General features: G+C 43.3%; 1 non-coding gene across 1 annotated transcript; it reads right to left on the reverse strand.

Moving 5' to 3' along the window:
- Window positions 1-12,552: 12,552 nt before the first annotated feature.
- On the reverse strand, window positions 12,553-12,620 carry LOC148014038 (small nucleolar RNA SNORD36). The gene has a single exon (XR_015688773.1). It is a non-coding gene; the product is annotated as a small nucleolar RNA SNORD36 (small nucleolar RNA).
- Window positions 12,621-14,567: the final 1,947 nt, after the last annotated feature.

Here is a 14,567-nt window from a genome sequence, read left to right on the forward strand (position 1 = left end):
CTCTCTCTCCTTCAACCACTTCTCGCCAAGCCTGCCTCCGATATTAATCACCTCCTCCACCACCTTGATGGGAAAAACTCTACACAAGGTGGTGGGGAATTGGAAATTAAAGTCAAAGGGGTTCTTGGCCATTTCTTGCCTCTCCTAGATTACAAGGTCAATGTGGAAGCTTGCTTGGGAATCGTTCTCACAAGAGGGGATAGGTGTCGGGGTGCCCTTACTCCTCTGGCATTCTAGTTTCTTCTTGTTTCCTTCACCATTTGTTTTCTTCTTTCTCTCAGCGCCTCCTTTCTTTCTGTGGAGGTGTCTGCGTGTCGCTATTTGTCAGGCCGTGGGAAGGGAGGTGGTGGGACAAGCTCTTCCTTGGGCAATCCTATTTCAAAGTTCACGTCCGCCGCCTCCTCCTGCCTTGGCTCTTGTTGCTCTCCTTTAGTGAATCCAAGTGCATCCACTTCTTGTGGGGTTAGGCCCGCCAACAAGAGATAGTGACATTGATCTTCCAGGCTAGGGCCAACTCCCACAGATTGTTGTAGCATTCTACAAGCATGCTCTCAGGGCCCTGTGTGCTATTCCTAGCTTCTTCTTGATGGCTTCTATGGATTCTCCCTCTTCTGATTGTGTGACATCCAATAGAGTATTTAGGAAGGTGCCTTGTTGTGTTTGGAAGCCCACCTGGGCAGCCTCTGCTCTACTTTCAACAAGTATTTTGTCTTTCTCTACTTGGGCCGCCAGATGACGTGCTAAGGTTCTCACCTCCCTTCATTGCAGGTTTCCCACTCTTCTTCTCTCTTCATCATCTCCCCGGAGCTCTCCCCCTGCCTCTATATTAAGGTTGTTATGATCGACTCTTGTTCTTTTTCCTTGTGGGGGTGAGGCCCTCCTTCTCCTTTCCAGGTGCTTGATTTCTCTCTCCAACCTCTCCTGCTCACAACAAGAACACCCTGATCACCAGGTCTTTGACCTCTCGGTGGTGCTCCTCCTGTTCCTACTCTCTTTCTACTTCTCTTGTAGCAAGCTCCCCCATGCCTAGTTGGACTCTTTGCAATTGAGCTTCCAGGTCTTGATGCTACATTATTAAGATTTTATAGTCGCATTGTAGTGCAACTAGCTCCCAGTTCTCGTCTTCGAGATGCTGTCTCTAGGTTTTCTCTTTTTCCTTCTTAGCATTGAGCTTGGCCTTTAGCTCGCTAATCTCATTTTGGTACATTGCTAAGTGCTGAGTCTTTTCCAGCTAGAAGGTTGCTTCCGACTCTTTCTCGATGGCTTTCAACTCAGCCACTGCTATTCTCTTTTCCTCAGCTTTCTCCAGTTGTTGAGAGAGTAGCTTTGTGACATACTCGTTGTAGTTAGCGAGTGGCGTCATAGTTGTGGGGATAAGGGTTGTGGAGGCTCTCATATTTTGCGGCTTAGGGTCCTGCCTTAACTCAACATCTGTTGCTGGTGTCGGCCTTTTTTGCCCTACAGTCGGGGTTTCCATGCTCTTTGTTTGAGCTAGTTCCTTGCTGACGAAATATTACACCCAGGCCACCATAAGGTTGGTGGCATCGACCATGGCTGGGGTGCTTTGGGTGGGTGTTGCTGTAGTGAGGGTGGGCACCATGAGGGGCGAAATGGTGTGGACAGGGGCTTTGCCCTTGCCCTTGCCCTCCTGCGCTATTGTGGTTAGCATGCCTTTAGGTACTTGAGTGCTCGACCTCCTCTCTTCTTGGGCTCAAGGTGTCCATCTCACCTTGTTCGCCATGCTACTCCATTGATCTTCTTTTGGCTAGTTCAATGTCTTCCTCTTCCTTCTTCCTCAACTTCTCCTCCCGTTCAGTGGCCTTTCTCCTCCTCTCTTCCTTGGCTCTTTTTGACTCTATCTTGGCTTTCTGCAGGTCCGCAGCCTCCCTTTTCTTCCTTTCCTCATCCTACTTTTTCTATGTCATCTTCTTTTTAGGCATCCTTGCTTTCCTTCTGCTACTACTGGATTGAGCTTCTTGCTAATTGTCCTCTCACTTGATTGTTCATTTTCATGATGAGGAGGTGACCTATCAGGTGTTTCATCCTCTCCCTCTTCTCCTACATGTGCCTCTTTTATCACCTCTTGGATGAGGGTGGTCAAGATTCCCACATACCCTATAAACAAGGCTTTGTGGTGGTTGAAGGCTTATTCTTGTTGGTTCCTTTCGATGTTGGGGACTCTTCACCCACTGGTTTGCTTCTAAGGGCTAGTGCTTTAGAGGATCAGTCTATGGTCTTCCACACGTAACCATTCCAGTCCACCTCATCCAGCAAATGAACCACCATGCTCTCCAACATGGGTACACTGATTCTACGCATGAGCAAGTTGTACCTTTGGCTGGAGAAGAGAGAGTGGATCACCTTGGCTTGCAATTTGACTTCTGTGTCAGGGATGTCCTGGATGCTTATGTTATCGTTCAAGACACTCTCCTTTCTCATCCTCGGCATGGCATAGACATCTCTTTTCTGCCTCTTTTCCACTTTTGGTTCCAATCCCAATGCCTTCTCCACTAAGGCCTTACTGAGTGGGATCTGCACCTGCTTGATTCCTTCTATGCTTCCCATGGATACTGCCCCACACTCCTTGTTGGGGTTTTATGTCCTTAGGAATTCCACACAGTTAGTGTGGTCCTGAACTTTTCGATGTACTTGGTGAGGTTGCAGTGGTCTACAATCCTCCTGATGGCCTCCTCACTGGTCACCACCTCTTTGATCTTGTGAATGCTCCTGAATCTGAGCTGGCTGTATGCTTGATTTTCAAGGGAGAGGCCATACTTTGCTCTTTCCTCTTTCGTGAAGGGAAGGCGATGGGCTTAGTCTTGCTACTGCAACATCTTTAGTTTCTATCATAAGCCATGGTTTGTCATCAGTACTTTTCAAAATAGTCAACTACTGGAAGAAAAAACTTTATGCTTTGCTGAATTGAAATGTTTTTAGCACATAAATAGACTTCCCTTCCAAGCTTTATTTCAAAGGTTGTGACATTTTCCTCAATCACTATTGAACATTTTCCTTCCTTTTCTATTCTTAGATGTGGATCGAGGCTTTTAAGATGTGTTTTTACTTTTCTTGTTTCCTTATGTGTTTGATTTGATTTTGATTCTCCTTATGATTCTCCTTACCCCCTTACCCTTCACCATCTCAGAATTGAGAAGAATCCTTTCTAGGATTGAAGGGGCTAGAGTGTAGAGGGCATTTTGTGCATGGGCATATTGCTTTACTTTCACATGAGCCAAGCATAGAAGTTTGGATTATATTCCATATGGGTGTACCGGTCCATTTCGAAGGTTGGATGCCTACCTGGGTGATATAAGTAAGGACATTGAGTAAGAAGTCACCGAAGTCTACGCAACTAGCAATGTGTAGTTCCTCCTCTTGGTGAGGATGCAATCTAAGTAGGGGTGTCCCTGACTATGGTCATTTTTAATACCCTATAAGAGGTTAGAGTGACATAGGTTGGGTCATACTCTGATGTTTTGATTGCACGTCATTTCTCGGCCTTTGTCATGATCTGATATCCCTCGATCTCCCATTGAAGGCGAAGAGTGTACCATGCTTTCAAGAAAGGGGAGTTGCTGGCAGTAAGCTATTTCAAGTCTTCTATCTCTTGATCATTGGCATAAGTTGTGCGCTTGTCATATGAGGTGATGAGGCATTGTTTCTGTGCTTGTTCACGGGAAATCTTGGTGGTGCCAATCAGCTCCTCAGTGTCTTGGAAGCCTTAACAAACACAATTTTGATTCTTCCCAAGAACAAGGGAGTTTCCGTACTTCCATCTCGCTACAGGCTCATTCAAGAGTCCCAAGTCTAAGCGGTCATAGCTTTTAGAAAGCAACATGAAGGTGGCATCTAAGTGTCTAAGACAAGCAACCAAGTCATCCCTTACGTTCTTTGCTAAGTCCAGGGCCACAGTTAGAATTGATTGCCACTCATAGGAGGGTGTAAGGCCGGTAGGTGGTTGGGGCTACTAAACTAGAGGGTTCATCAGTAGTAGTTGATGGGCTGCTTTGGTTGTTCCTGAGCTTGCGGTTGGGCCTTTTGTATAGTTGATTGGTTGTGGCTCTACTGATGGTGCATTGCTACATTCGGGTGATGTTCCATGAGCTATAGGACTAGTCATGGCATGTGTGTGGGTAGCAAGTTGCAGTTTGGGTTGATAGAATCACTCAATTTTCATTGGTTTGTGCGTTGGTGATTCTAAAGGCTTTGAATCTAGTGGCTTTTTGCAGCCTTGGCCTTGGTTGTGGCATGTGGGTTTTTGTGGTCAAGTTTGAGGGTGGCATTGGATTAGTGCCTTGGGCCATTTTGGCCTTAGGAATCCATATCTAGGCATTACCCTCGTAATAGCCTTGCGCTCGTAATAGGGTTTTGGGGACCCATCGCAACTTGATCGCACATTGATGTCTATAGTTGCGTCTTGATTCCCTAGGGTGCGAAGTAAGGTTCTTAGCCTTGCGAGGTTGTGGGTGTCTATCCCTAGGTGGCGGTTGTTGTCGTTTAGGCATCCATTGAAGCTTTGGCTCATGGGCTTTAGCTTTGACTTCAGTGATTTGCTAGTCTTGAGGCTTGGTGGGTTGTGACAAAGCACCAACCCCCTCCTTAGACTTGGTGGTAGGTTTCTCCATCGTTGGCTTTGCGGACTTGGAAGGAGCCACGCTGCCCGTGTGGAAAGCTGTAACTATGCAGACGTTACCCATGGCTAGGTGGATACCCTCCTTAGACTTGGCGGTAGGTTTCTCCATCGGTGACTTTGCGGACTTGGAAGGAGCCACGTTGCCAGTGTGGAAAGCTGTAACTATGCAAGCGTTACCCATGGCTAGGTGGATATGCTATGACTCATAGTCGACATTGTTGAGATATCGAGCTCCACTCGTGATACGCCAGGGTGACCGTTGTGCATTTATGCCACCGACGTGTCAGTTGCAGATGCGGTTGGTACACCGCCCATGAATAATAGCTACATGATAGCTATCCTTATCTATTCTAGTTCGTGGATCAGTTAGTATGCCACCTTAGTTAGTTGAGTTTGGTTTGAGACCCATATAGAGGGTTCTTCTATTTCTTTGTACTTGAGTTCTTTTGGCTTACACAACTAAGAAGAGAAAAACAGTTTTCAGCCTCCACCATTGTGTGTCTTCCCCCATTGTGCAAGCAAGAAAGCTACAAGTGAGACTCCTTTCTTCTCTCCCACAATCTTGACATGGTATCAGAGCCTTGTTCGTGGTAAGGAGCTCAAGAAAGCAAGCCAAGCTCGCGGTGTTCTGGTTTTTTTGATTTGAGGCCATTTCGAGGCCTGTTTTGAAGGCAGAAGTTTTCTGCACGCACTCAGGAAAAGGCCCTGTTTTATGCTGTGCGACCACTGTTCTACAGGTCGGTGAAAAGTTACTGTAGAAATTGCATCGTATGCTTGTGCGCAGAGACATTGGGAGTTTCAGAATCATCATTGGTTCCTGTTTATGCAAAATCGTCACTAGGAAGTGACTGTGTGGTCAAATACCACTTTCGCCAGTTTTGCAGATTTGCCCTTGTGAGGGTGAAGCTGTGTTTTTTGCAGTGACATAATTTTTTGCAGTATTCTGTAATGGCATCTGATTCTCTTTCACAGATTGTCACTGAAAAGCTTGACAAGAACAACTTCCAGGCATGGAAGTTTAGGATGACGAATTTCCTTATGGGAAAAGGATATTGGGAATTTGTTGCAGGAAATGAAGAAGAACCAGTTCTTCTTGATGTTCCCAATCAACAGCAAATGCAGGCATTTAAAGCATGGCATGAGAGAGCCAGGAAAGTTATGTACTGGCTGTCTATTAGCATTTCAGACTCTATGATTGTGCATATTTAGGATGCAAGTACGCCAAAGGAGGCATGGGATACTCTGCCAAAGATGTATAGCACAAATACACAAGCCAGGAAAATGCAGCTCAAGCAAGAGTTGCACAATGTGCAAAGAGAAAATATGAGCATCAATGACTACCACATGAAGGTGAAGAAGATTGCAGATGCACTTGCTTCCATTGGGTCGCCAGTGGAAGATGATGATTTAGTTTCTGTGACCTTGAATGGTCTAGGAAAGGATTATGCACAGTTTCGGACATCCATTTCAGTTCGTGAAAGATTTCCTGATTTTGAGGAGTTGATTGCTCTTCTAATTTCTGAGGAACAGAGAAATGGTGGTGCATCTTCTTCAGGAGGAACTTCAAAAGAAGCTGTCTTCTACTCAAATGCTGGAAGAGGTAGAGGCAGAGGTAGAGGAGGCCGATTTGGAGGCCGTGGTAGAAATCAGAATATGCAGCAAACTCAAGAAAACCAGTCCTATGGAGAAGGACGTGGTAACTCTAGAGGCAGGGGGAGCCAAAGAGGTCGTGGTGGATGGCAAAGAGGTCAAAATGCAAACAGTAATGTTGAATGCTACTACTGTGGTAAAATGGGTCATATGGCTAAAGACTGCTATAAAAAGCAGAATGACATCATGAATGGAAAACTGCAACAAGGGAATTATGCATCTTCTAGTAGACAGGGTGATGACAGAAATGAGCATTTGTTCATGGTGCAGCACATGAACAATTCTGTGACAAGTACAGAAGAAAGCAATGATGTATGGTATGTTGACTCAGGTGCATCAAACCACATGACAGGTCATGCAGAATGGATGGAGGATGCAAGAAAAATGGAAAAACCAGGATTTGTGGAGACTGGTGATGATACTGCACATCCTATTGTGCAGATTGGAAAAATTCCCTTGTCTATGCAGGATGGGAAAAAGAAATACCTGTCCGATGTATTTCATGTCCCGAATATCACCAAGAATCTGGTTTCTGTTGGTCAAATGGTTGAGCAGGGCTTGCAGGTCAGATTTAATCCTCATGGATGCTTTGTTGAGGATATGAAAAATAAAGGTCGCTTGATAGCAAAAGGAAAGAAGAAGGGCAGAATGTTTACGTTGGATGCAGACATGCCTGAATTGAGTGCAGCAATGTTTGCACATGGGACCGGTGTAGTTGCAGATATTGATATCTGGCATAAACGCATTGGTCATGTTAATGTACAGCGACTTAAATCAATGCAGGCCCAAAATATTGTTGCAGGTTTGCCAAAATTCAAGGTTGCAGAAATGCATAAGGTATGTGAAGCCTGTCAGTTTGGAAAACAGGCAAGGAAACCATTTCCTAGACATGTTCAAGAGAGTAAGAAGCCATTGGAATTAATCCACTCTGATGTGTGGACTACTAAAGCTGCATCTCTTGGAGGCTGTCATTATTTTGTCAGTTTTATTGATGACTATAGCAGAAAAGTTTGGGTGTATTTTATGAAAAAGAAAAGTGAAGTTTTTGGGCATTTCAAAACTCTTAAAGCTGTGGTTGAAAAAGAAACAGGCCTGCAAATAAAATGCCTAAGGTCAGATGGAGGGGGAGAGTACCTCTCAAATGAGTTTGCAAGGTTCCTGCAGGAGCATGGCATAAAGCAGCAATATTCATGCAGTCATACCCCACAGCAAAATGGAATTGCAGAAAGAAAAAACAGACATATTGGAGAGGTATCTCGTGCCATGCTCAATGAAAAAGACTTGCCAGATTTTTATTGGGCTGAAGCAGTTGCTACAGCAGTCTACATAATGAACATGACTCCCACTGCAGCAATACATGGAATGACTCCAGAGGAGAGGTATACTGGTAGGAAACCAGATATTTCTCATTTGAAAATTTTTGGTTGCATTGCCTATGTACATGTGCCAGATGAGTTGAGATCCAAGTTGGATCCAAAAGCTGAGAAGTGCATCTTTATTGGTTACTCTCTGCAGCAAAAAGGGTATAGATGCTATAACCCTTCTACTCGTAAGTTTACAGTGAGCAGAGATGTTGTTTTTGATGAGATGAGTAGCTGGTATAAACCAGTAAATGTGATTGATGATGTAGATGCACAAAATGGTAATGCTGCACAGAATTCACAGCAGCAGTCACAAAATATTAGTGGACCTGGAGCGTCCTCTAGCAGTGGTTCACATTCTTCGCCATGGACAGGCAGATTGAGATCAGGAGAATCTTCTCAAAGTAATGCAGATAGTGGTATGCAGGTATCACGAAAAGGAAAAGAGAAGGTTGATCAGCCCATGTTTGATGTGAATGCAGGTCACTCTTATGTGGATGGTGAATCCAGTGGCTCAGAACAGAGCATTGATGATGAGTTGGGTATTCCTTCTATTGTTACACCTGGAGTAAGGAAGACCAGGGATGTTTTGAGAGCACCTGGGAGTGAACCTACTTTGCGCAGGTCTACCAGAGCTAGGTATCCTGTGGATAGGCTGAAATATGATGGATTTACAGCCATTCACTATGCATATATGGTTAAAGTGATACAGGAACCAGAACCCACTTCTTTTGAGGAAGCTATGGGAAAAGAAAAATGGGAGAAAGCCATGGATGAAGAAATGGATGCCTTGGAAGCAAATGCTACATGGGAATTGGTACCTTTGCCTAAAGGTAAAAATGCAATTGGCTGTAAGTGGGTTTATAAGGTGAAGCACAATGCAGATGGTTCTGTGAATAGATACAAGGCAAGATTAGTAGTCAAGGGGTATGCACAAACATATGGCATTGACTATGAAGAAACATTCAGTCCGGTTGCAAGGATGGCAACCGTAAGAGCAGTCATTGCTATGGCTGCATCAAAGGGATGGTCTTTACATCAGATGGATGTAAAGAATGCCTTCTTGCATGGTGATTTGCAAGAAGAGGTCTATATGGAGCAGCCACCAGGTTATGTGCATGCTGTTCATCCTGAGTTTGTTTGCAGGTTGAAGAAAGCCTTGTATGGCTTGAAGCAAGCACCTAGAGCATGGTCTGATAAGATAGGACAGTATCTTGTCACTATTGGCTTTCAGATTTCCAAGGCAGATTTCTCACTTTATGTGAGAAAAACAGAGAAAGGTATTGTGCTACTTGTCATTTATGTTGATGATTTGATTATGACAGGTGACAGTGATGAAGATATCCTTCATGTGAAAATGCTATTGAAGCAGAAGTTTGAGATGAAGGATTTGGGAGAGCTGCGTTATTTCTTGGGCATTGAGGTGATTAGATCACCAAGTGGGATTCAGCTCTTGCAGAGGCAGTATGGATTGGACATGCTGTCCAAATATGGGATGACAGGCTGTAAGCCTATTTCAGTTCCTTTGGAGCAGAATGTGAAGCTGAGCACAGATGCAGGTGAGCTTCTAGAAGACCCTACTATGTACAGACGCATAGTAGGAAGTTTGATTTATATGACTATTATCAGGCCAGATTTGAGCTATGCTGTTGGATTGGTAAGTCAGTTTATGCAGGCTCCAAGGAAACCACATTTGGATGCGGCTAGACGCATACTCAGGTATGTGAAGTCCACATTGCAGTATGGACTATTTTATGAGACTGGGGTTCAGATACAGTTGCATGGATACACTGATGCTGATTGGGCTGGTAGTATTTCTGATAGATGATCTACCAGTGGATATGTGTTCTCTTTTGGGAGTGCTGCAGTCACTTGGAGCAGCAAGAAACAGCCTACAGTTGCCTTGTCGAGCACAGAGACTGAGTACAGGGGTGCAGCAATGGCTGCATGTGAGGTAGCTTGGTTGCATAAGCTACTTTATGATATGCATCAGTCTACAGATGGGCCAGTTGTCATTTATTGTGACAACATGAGTAGTATACACTTGGCAAATAACCCAGTCTATCATGCTAGAACAAAGCACATTGAGGTGCATTATCACTATGTGCGGGAGAGGGTTTTACTAGGTCTTATTGATCTAGTTTATATCAGCACAGAGGATCAGGTAGCTGACATATTCACGAAGGCATTGGGCGCAGAGAAGCTGCGCAAGTTCAGAGACCTGCTTGGTGTGCAGGAATTGGGATTGAGCTCGAGGGGGAGTGTTGAGATATCGAGCTCCACTCGTGATACGCCAGGGTGACCGTTGTGCATTTATGTCACCGACGTGCCAGTTGCAGATGCGGTTGGTACACCGCCCATGAATAATAGCTACATGATAGCTATCCTTATCTATTCTAGTTCGTGGATCAGTTAGTATGCCACCTTAGTTAGTTGAGTTTGGTTTGAGACCCATATAGAGGGTTCTTCTATTTCTTTGTACTTGAGTTCTTTTGGCTTACACAACTAAGAAGAGAAAAACAGTTTTCAGCCTCCACCATTGTGTGTCTTCCCCCATTGTGCAAGCAAGAAAGCTACAAGTGAGACTCCTTCCTTCTCTCCCACAATCTTGACACAACGAGCTTGCTTCTTCAAGGTTCGTCCTAACAACGATTCCCTGCCTGCATCTTTAGTGTTGGGAAACAAATAGAAAATCATTAGCATGCTTTCAGACTCGATAGAAATTGTAGCCTTGCTCTTTCCCAAGAGTGTGTATGATCGACCCCCCTTGCCATTGAAGAAGCCTATGCCCTCACCTTCTAGGGTTTCAAGTTCTACATTGCCATTTTGGCTAATGGTTTGAACTCTGAAAGGACCTAGCTCCCAAAATTTCATTTTCTTTTTGTGTCCCTTGACTGAGTACAGTAGTACTAAGTTGCCTTGTTCAAATTCCTGCTGCTTGACATGCTTATCAAACTAGCTTTTGCGTCTTACCTTCTCGTATATTAGTGCATGGGTGGCTAAAAGCTGAGTTTTCGATAAGAAAGCATTCCATCCATGCCTCATTCCCATCCCATCTCTCTTAAAGGGCTATCCTCAGGCTAGGAATGAAGAACTCTAAGGGTAGAATTGCTTCAATTCCATAGGTCAACCTAGAGGGAGTTTGACCCATAGTTGTTTTATAAGCTGTGCGGTAGGCCCACAAGGCCGTCATCAAGTTGTTATCCTAGTCACTGCACAAGGTAGAGACTACCTTGGTTAGGACATTCACAAAGATTTTATTTGTGGATTTAGCTTGGCCATTTGCCTAAGAGTAATAAGGTGAATATTTCCAATGGATGATTAGGAAGGTGGATAGGAGATGAACTATTACTTCGTTGATGAAGTGTGTGCCTTGGTCACTAACAAGTTCAATGGGGCAGTCGAATCGTGAGATCACTTGCTTTCATAAGAACTTGGCAGTAGTCCTAGCATCATTTTTTCTCGTAGCTTGTGCTTTTATCCATTTCATTAGATAGTTGGTGGCGACAATGATGTATTTAGCTTGTAAATATTGTGCCTGCAGGACTAATGGGTTTGATGAAGTCATTCCTCCATTTCTAGAAGGGTTGTCGTGCAATGATTGGGGTTAGCTCCATGTGATCCTTATGAATAGGGATATTAGTCCGTTGTGGCACTCATCACAAGAATTACAAATCATGCTGCATCTTAGAAAATAGTAGGCCACCTTAGCTGGGATTGCAGCACCTTTGGAGCCCCGAGAGGAACACCAAGGAAAAGGGAATTCTCTTGCAAGAAAATCTATCTTGTAACATCAACAAGCTTGTTTATCATGTTTCATATGATCACAATGAAGAAAAGAACACCAGGCACAACAAATCTTCATACAGCATCATGTAGACCTCCCACAGATTTAATAGAATCAACCATATTCTTCAATATCTTCATAAAATCCATCTATAGAACAAAGAAAGCAAAGGAATACACCATCTTTGAATGGAAATACATCACATAGTATTCATCTTCAATATCTTCCTAGTCTTCTCTCTCAATCTCTCATATACAATCACTCTGTTTGAGTAGAATTGGCTATCTCTGACTCTCTCTCTCTCTCTCCATCAATAATACATCATATCCCTACTACAATCTCTCAAAATCACCCTCAATAATCCTTCTTAGGTCGTGGATACCCCTCCCAAGAGGTATATCTGATATGAAAAGTCACCAGAACCACTACAGTGTCCTTTCATAGCTCTCTACTGTCACTTCACTCTAGTCTTCACTTGAGTCTTCAGCAGCTACTTCTTCCACTTCTTTCAGCTCTTTTGCACTTGTATTCACCTCTTTCCAAGGCTAGAAAACTTTCCCAAAGTCACACATACATTCCACAGAACACTTACAGAAGCATACAGAACAGTCTACAGAACAGTACCAGAACAGCTACAGTACAGAACAGAACAGAAGCAAAACAGAAGTAGAAGCTCTACAGAAGACCTACAGAAGGTTACAGAAGGTCATCAAAACTACATAACTCATTCTCAAACCATTCCAAACTCTCACAAACCATTCAATAAGCTTTCACAATATCTCATTCTTCATCAATCAATACTCCTTCCCTCTTTACAGAAGACAATCAGAACAAAACAGACCAAAACAGAGCAAAACAGAACAAAACAGAAGGTATACAGAACCAATCAGAACCTATCAGAACATCACAGAACCACCAACAAACATCATGATCTTCCAAAACACAATCATTATAATCTAAAACACTCTCAAACCACTTCCAAATCAATCAATCATCTCATAAAATCAACCATTCAGCTCTCAAAAACAACAAAAATCAGCCAAAAAACAAGTCATTTCAACACTCAACATATCCCCACACTTAATAAGGAAGCGTCCTCGCGACCCAGGAAAAAGGGAATACAAGTTCAGGGAAAAGCTCAACTTTGATCTTCAATATCTTTTCAAAAAGAATTCATCCACCACGACCCCAACTTATAACCTGTTTCTGATAGAAAAATACAAAGAAAGGAAAACTCTTTATACATCAATACCTCTTATCAAACTAAAATCACAACAAATTTATAAAGGATATAAGAGTTTGCTTCTTCTTCATCTGCATCTGCTTCAACTCTCCAACCATGACCCCATCACCACAATTTTTCAAAACGTAGCTCGTACACGAAATCCAATAGGAAACCACCACGTTCGTTTGACATAAATGAACTCACAACACAAACACTAATACACAACACAACCATCTGAATGACTCCTTCAAAAAGAGAGTTTTTCATTAAAAGCTTCCACCATACATTGGAAAGGTATCAATGAAGATGATCCCTCTTAAAAGATTGATGTTGTCGGAATCGATCCATAGATAAGGATTCATCTACAAAGTTTTTAGGAGGATTTTGAAAAAATTGGAGACAACACATCCTTTCCAACAGGACTAAGTATCTGCTAGGCAAACAGAGGGCATGAAAATACAGTATCTCCAGCTGTTGGGAATCAATGCTAACATTGACATTCATGCACAACTTTGGAATAGGCTTTGAATCATTATGAGAGTGCCTATGCATATACGCCAGGTACCAAGCAAAGTGAGCAGTTAATCTCACTGAGGGATCTGCAGACTGTGAATACTGCTGAGCAAAATGAACATAATTCTGATAAGCTTGACTGGAAGCTGTCCATTCTCTTGGAATTACTGGCCAATTAATCTGCGGTCCTGTAAGGCAATCATCCGAACTCCATCCCCTTCTTCTAAAAATCTGATTATCAAACCCGTCACAGTCACTAACCAACTGAGGTGGTTGAGATATGGAAGTGTTAGGAGAGGGTAGTGGAATAAGGGAAAGTGGATGAAGGGAAGGATAGGAAAAATCATAAAAGGAAGAAAAGGTTAAAGAAGGAGTGGTAGAAATTTGTAAGGAATCACTAAGGAACGGTGTTAACTGATAAATAGGAAATGTGGAGGGTACATTAATGGAGGGAGAAGGACAGGGTGGAGAAGGGGAAAATACCCTATCCTCAATAAAGGAACAATAAGTGAAAATGGGAATTTGAGGAAAAGATGAAGGTTGGAAAAGAAGTGGTAAAATTATTGTGGAATTAGATTGACAAAGGGAAATATATATAGCATAGCGGTGAGCCATTTGTTGGTAATAGAGGAGGGTAGGAACAGAAGGTCCTAAGAGAGATCGTCTATGATAGGCATCAAAGAAGGTAGCATCAAACGGATTATGTTTGGAAAGATAGGTTAAGAGATCCATCCTCAGTTGGTTAGTACTCTGGGCAAAGGTAGGAGGTGTGTTTTGTCTTTGATTTAGGACCACCGAATCAATCATGGAATGCCACGAATTATCATGACAATCAGCCACTTTGGAGGAATAACTTTGGAACATGTCAGCTATGCGCAACTCCAAATGATTGACATACAAAACAGCCTGTAAGACCACATCCCCCACATACCATGCCATATCTACCTCATTTGGAATTAACAAATCTCCTCGGAGATACATGTATGACATCAACATGGTATCTGGCGTGACAGAATCTTCAAAGACCATTCTGACTACCTCTGTCAACAACTCAGTAGACCAAGCCCCACTCCAGCCATCCTCTGGAAAAGGTAAATCCATCGTGGAAAGCTTCATGTAGAAGACCAACTTCTGTAAGTGGTAGTGGACAAAGAAAGAATGGTCTGGTAAGACATGTTCCTGAAACTGTTCAAAGGTAGACCATAACAAGTCCATTCTGGACTGCAATCTTTCCACTTTATCTTGGAATAGAGGGCACAAAGTAGCCTGTCTCTAAAGAGCAGCCAAGTCCTGCTGGGAAAGAGAAGGAATCAATGGAACAGGAGGGCTTGGAGGAACAGAGCGGGACTTTGCAAGCTGATCTTGCAACTGCTTGATTTGGGAGGCTTGGTTAGCCAC

This window comes from Lygodium microphyllum, chromosome 25, assembly GCF_053477565.2.
Source record: "Lygodium microphyllum isolate KBCC chromosome 25, Lygodium_microphyllum_v1.1.10, whole genome shotgun sequence".
NCBI classification, from domain to species: Eukaryota; Viridiplantae; Streptophyta; class Polypodiopsida; order Schizaeales; family Lygodiaceae; genus Lygodium; species Lygodium microphyllum.